Source organism: Ambystoma mexicanum, chromosome 13, assembly GCF_040938575.1.
Source record: "Ambystoma mexicanum isolate Mex_15411 chromosome 13, UKY_AmexF1_1, whole genome shotgun sequence".
Lineage (NCBI taxonomy): Eukaryota > Metazoa > Chordata > Amphibia > Caudata > Ambystomatidae > Ambystoma > Ambystoma mexicanum.
In genome coordinates this window covers 646,318,879-646,332,551 of record NC_090938.1, presented here as the reverse complement: position 1 = coordinate 646,332,551, position 13,673 = coordinate 646,318,879, and positions in this window count along the sequence as shown.

Sequence of the window (13,673 nt, the reverse complement as noted above, 5' to 3'; positions counted from 1 at the left end):
GAAAACCACTTCTTCCATGCCCCCCTTGGGCTCTGTAGGCCACAAGACACAACATCTTGAAGAAAAAAACACCTCCAAAGGTAAGGAGGCGTTTTAAAAAAACAGGGAAGACAGTCGTCCACGGAGAAGCCGTCTACGAGCGGCAGTAAACATAGAGACCTGCCGACGAACAAGGAAGAAATAAGGCCCAAAATGCCCCTCGCGGACATCACGGATAAACCATCCAATGTGGAAGCAACTGTTTTCAGAGGCTCCTGAACCACTTTGAGCACAATTATCTCCTTTAAAAGAGATGACAGAACTCCCTGACATCATTCTTTAAGGGGAGTTCTCAGACAGACACAGAATTTCTTGATGAGCAACCTTTTCTCACCGCCAAGGAAAACAGTCCTCTCTCGCAGCCGTCTACTGAGCTCGTTGCAGATTCTTATGACCCTGTACTCATGGAATCGATGCGAAGGATCATTGAGGAATTCAACAGATGTCAAGAAGAAAAGAATAGGTCATCTGTGCCGAAGGATTCGAGAACCCACAGAGGGACATTTCACCTTGACATAGTACACCAAGACACTCTCCTTCCAGGTGTAGACCACAGAAAAGAGCATGATTGCCTGAGCCTCCACATAGATCCAGGAGCAGAACACTCAGTGCTTCACCGACAAGGGTCCCGTCTCCAGCATCATCATGTAGACCTTGGTCTCCAGTTCGAGATCCAACTATGGTACCATCGTCTGTGTCAGTCTCTGATTGGCAAGGGGACCCTTTCAGGGATTTCTCAGACCCTGAAGAAGGTGAGATCACACAGGAGCCTGATGCTCCCAGTGAATGTGGCGATTATATCGTTGAGAAGCCCAGAAAGAAAGACTCTCCAGGTGATTCCTCACCACCGGACGATTTAGTATCGTTTCATGCTATTATCGGAAAAGCTGCAGACTTGTTCAAATTACAAGTTGCATCGGAAGAGATGAAGTCAGTGCTTTAAGAGCACAGGGACAAGCGCAGAAGAATGGTTACCACCATTCCTCTTCTCAACACCATATGGGAGTCTGGGTCAAAGATACTGGCCACGCCATTATCCACACCTGCTCTAGTTTCAACATATGAAAAGAAATACAAGGTACCATACTCAGCACTGCTTTGTCTAAGGGGTCATACTAAACCAGACTCTGTTATCACTGTAGCGGCCAGAAAAAAGTTAGCCAACCCTTCATCACCACTGTCAGCACCGCCAGACAAGGAAGGTTGTAGGTTGGAAGCCATGGGTAGAAAAGTGTCTTCCCCAGTCTCTCTCACTATTAGAGCGGGCAACGTGCTGGCCATGACCGCTAGATTTGACCACAAATTTTGGCTTCATATGTCCAAACATCTCCCTGCGGATCTCCGGGAAGAAGCCAATCATTTCAGACGGACAAGCAACTTCAGATCACATGATCGATGCTGCAGTCGATGTGGCTGAGTCAGGATTCAGGCAGATGTCTCATGGCACTGTACTAAGGAGACAGGCCTGGATGAAAGCCACGAATTTCAGACCTGAGATGCAAGCACAAATACTGGACATGTCCTTTGATGGGCAAGAGTTATTTGGTAAGAAGGTCGATGACCACCTGAAAGGGATAAAAATGTACACAGACACAGCTCGATCCATCAGTTCCATAAAGAATAAATATAGAGACCGTAGGGCTTTTCGCCCTTTACGAGGCTCATCGTCAAAAGACAGCGGATAAAATCGATCTTCCTATGGTCAAAAGACGCAAGGAAACACATTTCAGGGCAACAGATACAAATCCTCCAACAAGTACTCCCAAAGAGGAAAACGCGGCTCTACCCAAGGTAAAGCCCAGAACAAACAAAATTGACAGGTTGGTTCTTCCCCCTCAAGGTCACACACCTGTGGGGGGAAGAGTAAGCCAATTTTTTCAACGCTGGCATTCAATAAAATGGGACAAGTGGGTGTTACAGGTGGTGCATGAGGGTCACACCATAGAATTCCTAGACCAACCTCCATCCCTTGCACCCACCCCTCGCAAAGTGCATTTGCTAAAGCAAGTTATGTCCGAAGTTCAAAAATTACTGCACAAAGCATTAATAGAACCAGTTCCTTACCCTCAGAAGGGAAGAGGTTTCTACTTCCGTTTCTTTCTCATCAAGAAGAAAAACGGCCACTGCAGACCCATATTAGATTTGAGAGCGCCCAACAAATACATCAAACGCATCACATTCAAGAGGATTTCCCTGTAGTGCGTCCTACCGTGGCTAAACAGAAAAGACTTCCTAGCCACTCTGCACTTGGAGGACGCATACTTCCACATTCCAATTCATCCTGCCCACAGACAGTTCCACAGGTTTGCTGTAGGAGACCTGCATTTCCAATTCCGGGTGCTACCGTTCGGGCTAAAGTCAGCACTTAGAGTGTTTACCAAATGTCTGGCGCCCGTTGTAGCAAAACTCAGAAGGATGGGAACGGAAGTGAAGTCTTTCCATATTAGGACGACTGGTTGATAAGGGCAAACTCCAGTCACGCTCGATTGGCAGTTTCAAAAACTATAAAACTCCTAAAAGGGTTAGGTTTTTCGATAAACAACATAAAATCCTGCCCAGTACCCAGCAAGACAGTTCTCTTCTTGGGAGCCGAGTTCGACACCAGCATTCCCAGGGTAAGACCATCGGCACATAGAGTAACAGCTATCCTCTGCTCCTCCTCATGGTTCCTAGAAAAAGGGACAACCACGGTGCGCTCTTTCAAATACCTCCTGGACATGATGTCCTCATGTATATTTTTCATACCAAATTGCAGACTTCGCATAAGACCAGTCCAGGAGGCTCTGGACCACCAATGGAAGCAAGCTATAGGTTCATGGGAGGATTTAGTCCAGATACCGGCGACAGTACACAAGACACTTCGGTGGTGGAACACTCCGCGGAACCTGCTACAAGGAATGCCATTCCAGACACTAACATCTACTCTTCTCTTTAGGGCAGATGCATCCCTTTCGGGATGGGGCGCTCACCTGGCGGACCTCCAAACAAAAGGGACTTGGTCAGACCAGGAGTCAAAGCTCCACATCAACGTCTTAGAGCTTAGGGCGATACGGTGGGTTCTGAAAGCATTCCTTCCAGTAGTAGCTGGACAGGTACTGACCGTCCAGACAGACAATACAACCTCCATGCACTACACAAACAAGCAAGGGGGCACAAAATCAGAGGTCTTGTCACAAGAAGCTCAACTACTATGGGCATGGGCCTTACACCACAGGGTCCAAATCAGGGCAGAACATCTCCTGGGAGTGGACAATGTCCTAGTGGACAAACTGACCAGGGAGTACACGTTATCCCACGAATGGGAACTAGACAAGAAGGAAGTCCAGCGGATTTTCTCCTTATGGGGCCATCCACAGATCGACCTCTTTGCCACCAGAACCAACAGAAAAAGCCAATAATTCCTCTCAAGGTACCCAGAATAGCAATCAGCAGGAGATGCTTTCTTGGTGGACTGGACAGGGAAATTCTTGCATGTCTTTCCCCCATTCCACTAATTGGGAGAATTCTACGCAGAATGAAGGAGCAGAAGTGGACTGAGCGCGACAAATTTGGTACACGACTCTCCAGCACCTATCCTGATGGTCTTCAATTCGCCTAAAAACGCATCAATACCTATTGACACAACAGAACCACAAGGTCCTTCACACCGACCCAGCAAGCCTCTCCCTCAAGGCTTGGTTCCTGAGCAGCGTAGACTTATGAATCTGAATCTCCCGGCAGACTACTGGGACATAATCATGGCCTCTAGAGCCCCCTCGACGAGAATCACCTACGTCCGGAAATTGACTTGTTTCTCTAAGTAGTGTGAGACGTCTACAATTAACCCACTTACAGCTTTGGTAGAACAGATACTACCTTACTTATTACATTTGGCTATGGCAGGGTTCTCACTGTCCTCTCTCAAAGTTCACCTATCTGCCATATCAGCATACCCAACGACTCCAGAAACACAGTCATTACTCTCGCTTCCAGGTGTCAAGGTCTTCCTGAAGGGGTTGATGCGTACTTATCCTTCTAAGCCCTCACCAGTCCCTACCTGGTGTCTAAACACTGTGTTAACGGCTCTCATGGAACCCCCTTTCGAGCCCATTCACAGATGTGACATGAAATTCCTATCTTGGAAAACTGCCTTTTTGATAGCCATTACATCGGCCAGGAGGATCAGTGAATTGCAAGCTTTGTCTTCAGAACCTCCTTTTACTTTGTTTCAGAAGGACTGCGTCATTTTGAGAACACGCCGTAAATTCCTTCCCAAGGTCTTATCGGAAATGACACTCACAGATCGCATTGTCCTGCCATATTTTTCTAGAATCATACTTCTGAGGCAGAAAGAGCATTGCATTCTCTAGATGTGGCTAGAGTTTTGAAATTCTTCTTACAGAGAACTAAGGATTTCTGCTCCTCAAACAGACTGTTCATTGCCTTTTCAGGTTGCACAAAAGGACAGCATATCTCCAAACAAGGCCTGGCACGATGGGTCTCTCTATGTATCACCCACTGTCATCAAGCAAAGGGCGACCCCCTCACCAAGCCGCCTTCGGCACACTTCACCAGAGGGAGAGGGGCATCAATAGCGTTTCACGCAGGGGTAGCCTTGAAGGACATATACAGAGCCGCTACAAAGAATCTGCAGTTGGACAGGCAGTGCTCTGCCACGTTTTTGCATAAGGTAGGACCAGCCTCCTTTCCCACCTTTCCCTGAGTATGTAACTGTTGTGTTGTGTCATGATTCATGCCCTTCATGTCCCCAGCCCTCCAAGTTGTCAGGCTGGAGCCAGGCCACGATCACCTACATGGCCCTCAAGGGCCTCTCCATTCCTCCAAAGACCCACATGGAGTCAGACTTGGCGCTTGTGGCACCAGACTCACTCACTCCCATAGGATAACATTGGGAATTGGACTTGTAGTGCATTGATGGGGGCAAGATGGATGCCCCCACATATTTTGGTTCCGAGAACTGCATGTGCATGTGCAGTCTAGTCTTTTGGGTGTGGTTCAGCCCAGAGACACCTGGGATACACAGAGACTATTTAAGCAACGCCCAGGCTGAGAAACATGCTTTGTGTTTTCTGCACCTGCAGCGTGAACCTCACTGTGTTCGGACGGTCTCCAGTAGGCCTGCATCTTTCTTCTGCGCTCAGCTCCTGCAAGAACAAGAACATCGTTAGGAACAGCCTTACATTGCGGCGCTTCTGCCCATCATTCATCGCTTCTTCTGTTCTGCGGGCATCTTCGGCAGTGTCATTCCCATCACGGCACGCCGCTTCCTAAGGAAAAGGGAAAAGAACAGAAAAAATTCATTAGTAAGCATTCTGCAAATCTTCGCTTATTTTTGAAGACTGTACGAGCTTCAAACGCTTACCTGAATCCCAGCCACTCTGGGGGAACTCTGTCTCCGGAACTTCTCATCCATCTGCAAGAGGGAAAAGACACTCCAGGTTAGCGTGGAAACATCTAGAGGCGCTGCATACCGTGCTTACTCACCGCATTTCTCCAGCATTGGATCTTTCATAGATTCAGATGCTTGAATATTCCCCGTCGTCAGACTGGGAATCCTCGGTGATAAATTAAATAATAATAATTTTTTTTTTTAAATATATATATATATATATATACACACTGCCACCTAGCAGTGCATGTACATAGCCCATTATAGCCTATGAGCCACTTCATTGTGTAGTCCCTCCACCTCACTTTGGTCCTTTATGGCCCCAGCCAATGAGGTGGCAGGGCTTAAGCTCCGCCCCCGGCAGCCATCTTCAGATTTTTCACCGCAGTCTATCAGACACAGGGAATCCTCAAGCTCTCTGAGCTTTCTCAAATTCTTTCTACTTTTGTGTGGAATATATTTGTAAAATATATTCCATCTTGTTCCCCTTCTTAGGGGCTTTCTTCCCAATTAACCTTGGTGGCAAAACTTGTTGTTTTCCTCTCAAAATCGTCGACTGAACTTCTCTTCAGAAATGGAGGCACCTCAGGCTGTCAGGAAGCCTTCCCTGTTCAGGGACTGCACGAGGTGCAAGAAGAAATTGGTTTACTACAAGGACCCCCACGAGCATTGCATTTATTGTCTGTACCCACATGACATTAAAAAATGCGAGATTTGTAAAACCTTTTCCACTAAGACCCTTCATGACAGGCATAGAAGACTCCTTTCATACCTGGAATCCAGGGATCAATCTTCGGACGAAGAGTCTGTCAGAACAGCTCCTGTCCAATCCAGCATTCCATCTGAGAGGCAAACTTCAAAGAGAAGGGCCTCTTCAGTGGAAAGGAGTTCCTCTCCCAAATCCAAAAAGAGGAAGCTGGAATTGATACCCTTTCTGCCTCCAGTTGACCTATCAAGCCAGAAAAAGTCAGCAAAATCTGCCTCCAGAGGTAAGGAGGAGTTTGCAAAAAACGGGGGGGGGCAGTCGTCGGAGGGTAAACCGCCCACGAATGAAGGGAAAGGTAAAGGCCCGTCATCGGCCATACCGTCGACGAAACCAGCATCGACGACGACGACGCTTAAGACATCGTCGACAGTTAGATCATCGTCATCGGACATGTCGACCGCAAAGCAATCGTCGACGAGCAAGAAACACCACTCGTCCACGAAGCATTCCTCCATGACGCAGTCGTCCACGGAACACACTCCACATTCGTCAACGAAGCCCTCGTCGACGGGAAAAGGTCAGTCGTCGACGACGAATCCCTCGTCGACGGGAAAATCTCAGTCGTCGACGGGAAAAGCTCAGTCGACAGCGAAGCCTCCGTCGACGGGGCAATCTCTGTCGTCGACGGGAGCGAAGCCTTCGTCGACGGGACAATCTCAGTCGTCGACGGGAAAATCTCAGTCGGCGGCGAAGCCCTCGTCGACGGGAAAATCTCAGTCGTCGACGAGGATAACATCATCCATAACGCCTTCAGAGGCACCACAAATTTCGGCAGTTACAGAGGAATTACTGCCTCTCACTCTTGAAGCTCCTGTCATTACAAGCAATATCATTGAGAAGAATACTGTAACTGAACCTCCGGTGAAGCAATTTTCACCTTTGGGGCACATGGCAGAACTTCCGGATATAATTCTTCAGGAAGAATTCTCTGATGCGGAAGTGGTGGAAGAGTCCATTGGTCCCTTACCGAAACAATACAGCCCTCCTTGGCACCCGTCCACGGGAGAATCCAAATATCCTCATGACCCGGTGCTCATGTTATCCGTGCAGAGGATTGTAGAAGAATTTTACAAACGGCAAAGGGAGAGGCAAATTCCGATTAACCCCATTCCTAGAGAGTCATCCCCGATTCCAGGCACATCGGGTTGCTCTCCTTACAGGAGTAGACCGCAAAAACGGATGAGATCACCTGCTCGAAGACCGAGGAGCAGCACCCACAGTGCTTCACCTACAAGAGTCCCGTCACCACAGTCATCGCACAGACCGCGATCGCCGGACGTAGATCCCACCATGGTACCGTCCACCATCTCGGTATCAGACTGGCAGGAGGATCCTTTTGGTGAATTTTCGGAACCAGAAGAAGGAGAAATAACTCAGGTGCCAGATGCACCCAGTGATTGGGATGACTACGTCGTCGAGAAGCCCAGGAGGAGAGACTCGCCGGGCAAGGCCTCACCACCGGATGATCTCGTCTCTTTCCACACCATAATAGGTAAAGCCGCAGAACTGTTTAAAATTCAGGTTTCTTCGGAGGAAAGGCAATCAGTGCTCTATGAGCACAGGGACAAACGAAGGAGGACAGTGACCACAATTCCCCTCCTCGATACCATCTGGGATTCCGGATCCAAGATCCTATCTACGCCCTTATCGACTCCGGCGTTGGTGTCCAGGCCAGAAAAGAAATATAAAGCTCCGGATTCGGCACCGCTTTGTTTAAGGGGTCATACGAAACCGGACTCAGTTATTACAGTGGCGGCCAGAAAGAAACTCGCCAACCCCTCCTCACCGTTGTCGGCCCCACCGGATAAGGACGGACGTAAATTGGAAGCCATGGGCAGGAAAGTGTCATCTTCTGCATCACTTACAATCAGAGCCGGTAACGCACTGGCCATGACCGCAAGATTCGATCGCGAGCTTTGGCTCCGCATGTCTAACTTGGCGAAACAATTACCACCGGAGTTCCAGGAGGAGGCAAAATCCATAATCGCGGATGGTGAAGCAACATCGGATCACATGATCGACGCAGCAGTTGATGTGGCCGAATCAGGCTTCAGGCAGATGGCGCACGGCACAGTGCTCAGAAGGCAGGCCTGGATGAAGGCTACTAACTTTAGACCTGAAGTTCAGGTGCAGATACTAGACATGCCATTTGATGGCCAAGATCTCTTTGGGAAAAAGATAGACGACCATTTGAAGGCAATCAAGACAGACACTGACACAGCCAGAGCCATCAGTTCTTTAAAGGACAAAAGTAAGGACCATCAGTCTTTTCGTCCCTTTAGAGGTTCATCTTCCAAGTTCAGGGGATACAGTCGTTCCTCCTATGGTCAAAAAGCACAAGGCGGCACGTACCAAGCCAATAAATATCAGTCATCCAACAGATACGCCCATAGAGGCAGACGTGGCTCCGCCCAAGGGAAGTCGCAAGGCAAGCAGAACTGACGACCAATCTCCCCCCCCTTCGCCACGGCCCGGTGGGGGGAAGGGTGAGCCAGTTTTTCCAGCGCTGGCGGTCAATTACATCGGACAAATGGGTGTTACAGGTGATCCGAAAGGGTCACACCTTGGAATTTCTGGACCAACCTCCTTCCCTGCCTCCAACTCCCTGCAGAGTGCATATGCTAAGACAGGTCATGTCCGAAGTGCAAAAACTGCTCCAGAAGGCAGCAGTAGAACCAGTACCCTATTCTCAGAGGGGAAAAGGTTTCTACTCCCGATTCTTCCTCGTCAGAAAGAAAAACGGTCAATGGAGGCCCATCTTGGACCTGAGGGCTCTCAACAAGTTCATCAAGCGCATAACTTTCAAGATGGTAGCTCTACAAGGGGTGCTACCTTGGTTAAACAAGCACGACTTCTTGGCCACTTTAGACTTGGAGGATGCATACTTCCACATTCCGATCCATCCAGCACACAGGCAGTTCCTCAGGTTCACAGTGGGAGGGCTCCACTTTCAGTTTCAAGTGCTTCCGTTCGGTCTAAAATCGGCGCCAAGAGTTTTCACGAAATGCCTGGCACCGGTAGCGGCAAGTCTCAGGAGAGCAGGAACGGACGTTTTTCCATACCTGGACGATTGGCTGATAAAGGCAAGTTCAGCTGCAAAGGCTCGTTCGGCAGTGTCGAGGACGGTCAACCTCCTAAAAGAGTTAGGTTTCTCCATCAATCAGACGAAGTCCTGCCTCGTTCCCAGCAAGGTAGCTCTCTTCCTGGGAGCCGAGCTCGACTCCAGCATTCCCAGAGTGAGACCATCCACAGAGAGAATAGCAGCGATTCTACGCTTAACTTCGAACTTCCCACAGAAAGAGACAACATCTGTACGCTCTTACAAATCCCTTTTGGGCATGATGTCATCATGCATATTCCTCATACCGAACTGCAGGCTTCGCATGAGGCCGGTTCAGGAAGCTCTGGACCACCAATGGAAACAAGCTTTCGGATGCTGGGAAGACATTGTCCAGATTCCATCGACGTTGCACAAGGCCCTTCGATGGTGGAACGCTCCGAGGAATCTTCTACATGGAATGCCGTTTCAAGCACCGACATCGACCCTCCTGCTGCGGACGGACGCTTCCTTATCAGGCTGGGGCGCTCATCTTGCGGACCTCCAAACCAAGGGATCTTGGTCGGCACAAGAGTCCCAGCTCCACATCAACGTGTTGGAGCTCAGGGCCGTAAGGTTGGCGCTGAAAGCCTTCCTACCGGTTATAGCTGGTCAAGTTCTTACGGTCCAGACAGACAACACGACCTCCATGCACTATACAAACAAGCAGGGAGGCACGAGGTCTCGGATTCTGTCGCAAGAAGCCCAACAGCTATGGGCATGGGCCTTGCGCTACGGGATACAGATCAGGGCAGAGCACCTTCCAGGAGTAGACAATGTCCTAGCGGACAGATTAAGCAGGGAATACACAGCGTCACACGAGTGGGAGTTGGACGACAGAGAAACCCGACGGATATTTGCCTTATGGGGCCATCCGCAGATCGACCTTTTTGCCACCAGGAACAACAAAAAATGCAAGAGATTTGCATCAAGATACCCCGAGCACCAATCGCTGGGAGACGCGTTCTCAGTGGATTGGTCGGGGAAGCTCCTCTACGCCTTCCCACCCATTCCCCTCATGTCGAGGGTACTTCGCAGGGTGAAAGAACAGGATTGTTCCTTGATTCTTATTGCACCCGATTGGGCACGGCAAGTCTGGTACCCGACGCTGAGACATCTATCCTGCAAAACCCCGATTCGTCTCAAATCGCATCAATATCTGCTGACACAACAGAACCGCAAGGTCCTCCACCACGACCCGAGGAGCCTGTCCCTCAAAGCATGGTTCCTGAGCAGCGTAAACTGATGCACCTAAAGTTACCATCAGAATGCTGGGATATCATCAGGGCCGCTAGAGCCCCGTCCACGCAACTCACCTACACCAGAAAATGGACCAGGTTTTCCAAATGGTGCGAGACCTCTGCGATCGATCCCTTCACGGCCTCGGTTGATCAAATTCTGCCTTACTTGTTGCACCTGGCTAAATCAGGGCTCTCACTGTCCTCTATCAAGGTCCATCTGTCAGCCATAGCGGCCTACACAGTAACTGCGGAGACGCAAGCCTTACTCTCCTTACCAGAGATCAAGATCTTCCTGAAAGGACTGATGCGTACTTATCCGCCTACACCTACACCAGTTCCGGACTGGAGCCTCAACACCGTCTTAACAGCCCTCATGCAACCTCCCTTCGAGCCCATACATAGATGCGATATGAAATTCTTGTCCTGGAAGACATCCTTCCTCGTAGCCATCACATCGGCCAGAAGGATCAGTGAGTTGCAAGCTTTGTCTTCGGAACCTCCGTTTACCTTGTTCCAGAAGGACCGCGTCATCTTAAGGCCTCACCCGAAGTTCCTCCCCAAGGTACTTTCGGAGATGTCCTTCACTGAGCGCATTGTTTTACCAACCTTCTTCCAGAATCACGCTTCGGAAGCGGAAAGGACATTACACTCTCTAGACGTTTCTAGGGTGTTGAAGTTTTACTTGCAAAGAACCAAGGAGTTCCGCTCCTCAAACCGGCTATTCATTTCCTTCTCTGGCCGTACCAAGGGCCAACATATATCCAAACAAAGCCTGGCACGCTGGGTATCGTCCTGCATCACCCACTGTCATCAGTTGAAAGGCGACCCTTTAACTAGACCGCCGTCTGCGCACTCCACCAGAGGAAGGGCGGCGTCAACAGCATTCCACGCAGGGGTGGCCTTGAAAGACATATGCAGAGCCGCCACGTGGAGCACTCTGCATACTTTCGCGAAACACTACTGCCTGACTGAAGATACCAACAAAGAAACTGCAGTTGGACAGGCAGTGCTCCGCCATCTCTTTGTATAAGGTAGGACCAGCCTCCTTTCCCACCTTTCCCGAAGTATGTAACCGTTGTGTTGCTGCATGGTAAAGGTTTGATCAGAAATATGTTTTTCTGTAATTATGCATATCTGTTTATAATGGTGGCATGTTTTAACTGCTTGGTATTCTATTCAAGCATCTGAATCTATGAAAGATCCAATGCTGGAGAAGTCTTAGTTACTTACCTGTAACTGTATTTCTCCAGCATTGGTATCTTTCATAGATTCACATGCGCCCGCCCGCCTCCCCTGAGAGGCTGCTCCTATGCTCGGCATCCATCATACTGTAATCTCTACGGTTCAAAATCTGAAGATGGCTGCCGGGGGCGGAGCTTAAGCCCTGCCACCTCATTGGCTGGGGCCATAAAGGACCAAAGTGAGGTGGAGGGACTACACAATGAAGTGGCTCATAGGCTATAATGGGCTATGTACATGCACTGCTAGGTGGCAGTGTATATATATATATATATATATATATATATATATATATATATATATATATATATATATATATATTTAAAAAAAAATTATTATTATTTAATTTATCACCGAGGATTCCCAGTCTGACGACGGGGAAGATTCAAGCATGTGAATCTATGAAAGATACCAATGCTGGAGAAATACAGTTACAGGTAAGTAACTAAGACTTCTTCTTCATAACCTGCATCCATGCTGAAACCGTCACGGCACCTAAAAGACACAGAAAAAGAGCTCAGTTCAATACAAATACGAAAGGGTCGCATCGCTCATTGCGCTTTCACTCACCTTCAGCGCTACTCATCTCAGCAGCATGTCGCCATCCCCAGACGCCGGCCATCATGTAAGGAAGGAAAGGAACAAAGTTAGAGAACTGTTCAAAAGACTCATTATACTTACCTGTCGGACTCTTGCCAGTGAAGTAACTAGACAGCAACGAGCCCGCATCAATCAACGTGCCCCTGCGCTGAAAGCAGAACGGAGAGCACACTTTCCAAGAAAACAAGGTGAGCTGTGGATTAAAGGGAAGGGTTGGAACCCGGGGAAGAAGGGGTTCAAGCACACAGAGACAATAGGGAGTTAAACTCTACCAATCCTGTGTCTCAGGCCCAGTCTCCAGTCGAGTAGACTCCAGGGAAGGGTTCGAGGTCGTAAAAGGTCAGAACAGGCTTAGTGACGTCCCCGTGGATACCAGTTGAGCTTTACATGTTGCCGTATGGTAAAGGTTTGTCAGAAATATTTTTTCCGCATTTATGCTTATATATATATATATATATATATATATATATATATATATATATATATATATATATATATATATATATATATATATATATATGATGGTCGCCATGTTTTAACTGCTTGGTATTCTATTCAAGCATCTGAATCCATGAAAGATCCAATGCTGGAGAAGTCTTAGTTACTTACCTGTAACTATTTCGAATGGTTGTGTCCTCCAACGTATTCTTCATCTTAGATGTATTCCACCCAGCTTTAGCTTCTTTGGAAATGTTTTCTCGGCAGAGGGCGCTGTGCGTCGATGTCGTTGAGTCGAAGTCTCTCGAAGGCCTCCGTCGAGGGTGACATCATCGGGTATGCAAGTATCACGCGCAGAGCCCCTTGGCCTCAGTTCTGTTTTTTCCGCAGTACATGTTGCTTCGGAGACTCGCCGCGCCTCGAGTAGTTCTGTGATGCAGTTATTGTGAAGCAATATTCGAGATGTCCTTGTCGTCGACCCCGACTCCCCCGCATTCGGGGTTCAAAAAGTGTAAATCCTGCGGTTTCTAAATGTCCATCATGGATCCGCACCGAGAATGTCTGTGGTGCCTCGGTGAAGGCCATGACATGGAGGTCTGTACGAAGTGTCAGGCAATGACGGGGAAGGCCTTGCGAGAGATGAAGGGAAAACTACAGGTAGGTCGAAAACCCGACCAAAAAACCTCAAGCGTCTAGTCGAGGTCCCATGAGGAGAAATCTCCTCGACGCGAAGGCAAAAGTATCGGTCTAGGTCCTGAAGTGGTTCACACCACTCTTCGTATTTGACGAAAAAGTCCAAAAAAAGACACCACCTGTCCCCTTCCACCTCGTCCTCGGACGAATCCCCCAAGAGAATGAAATGCC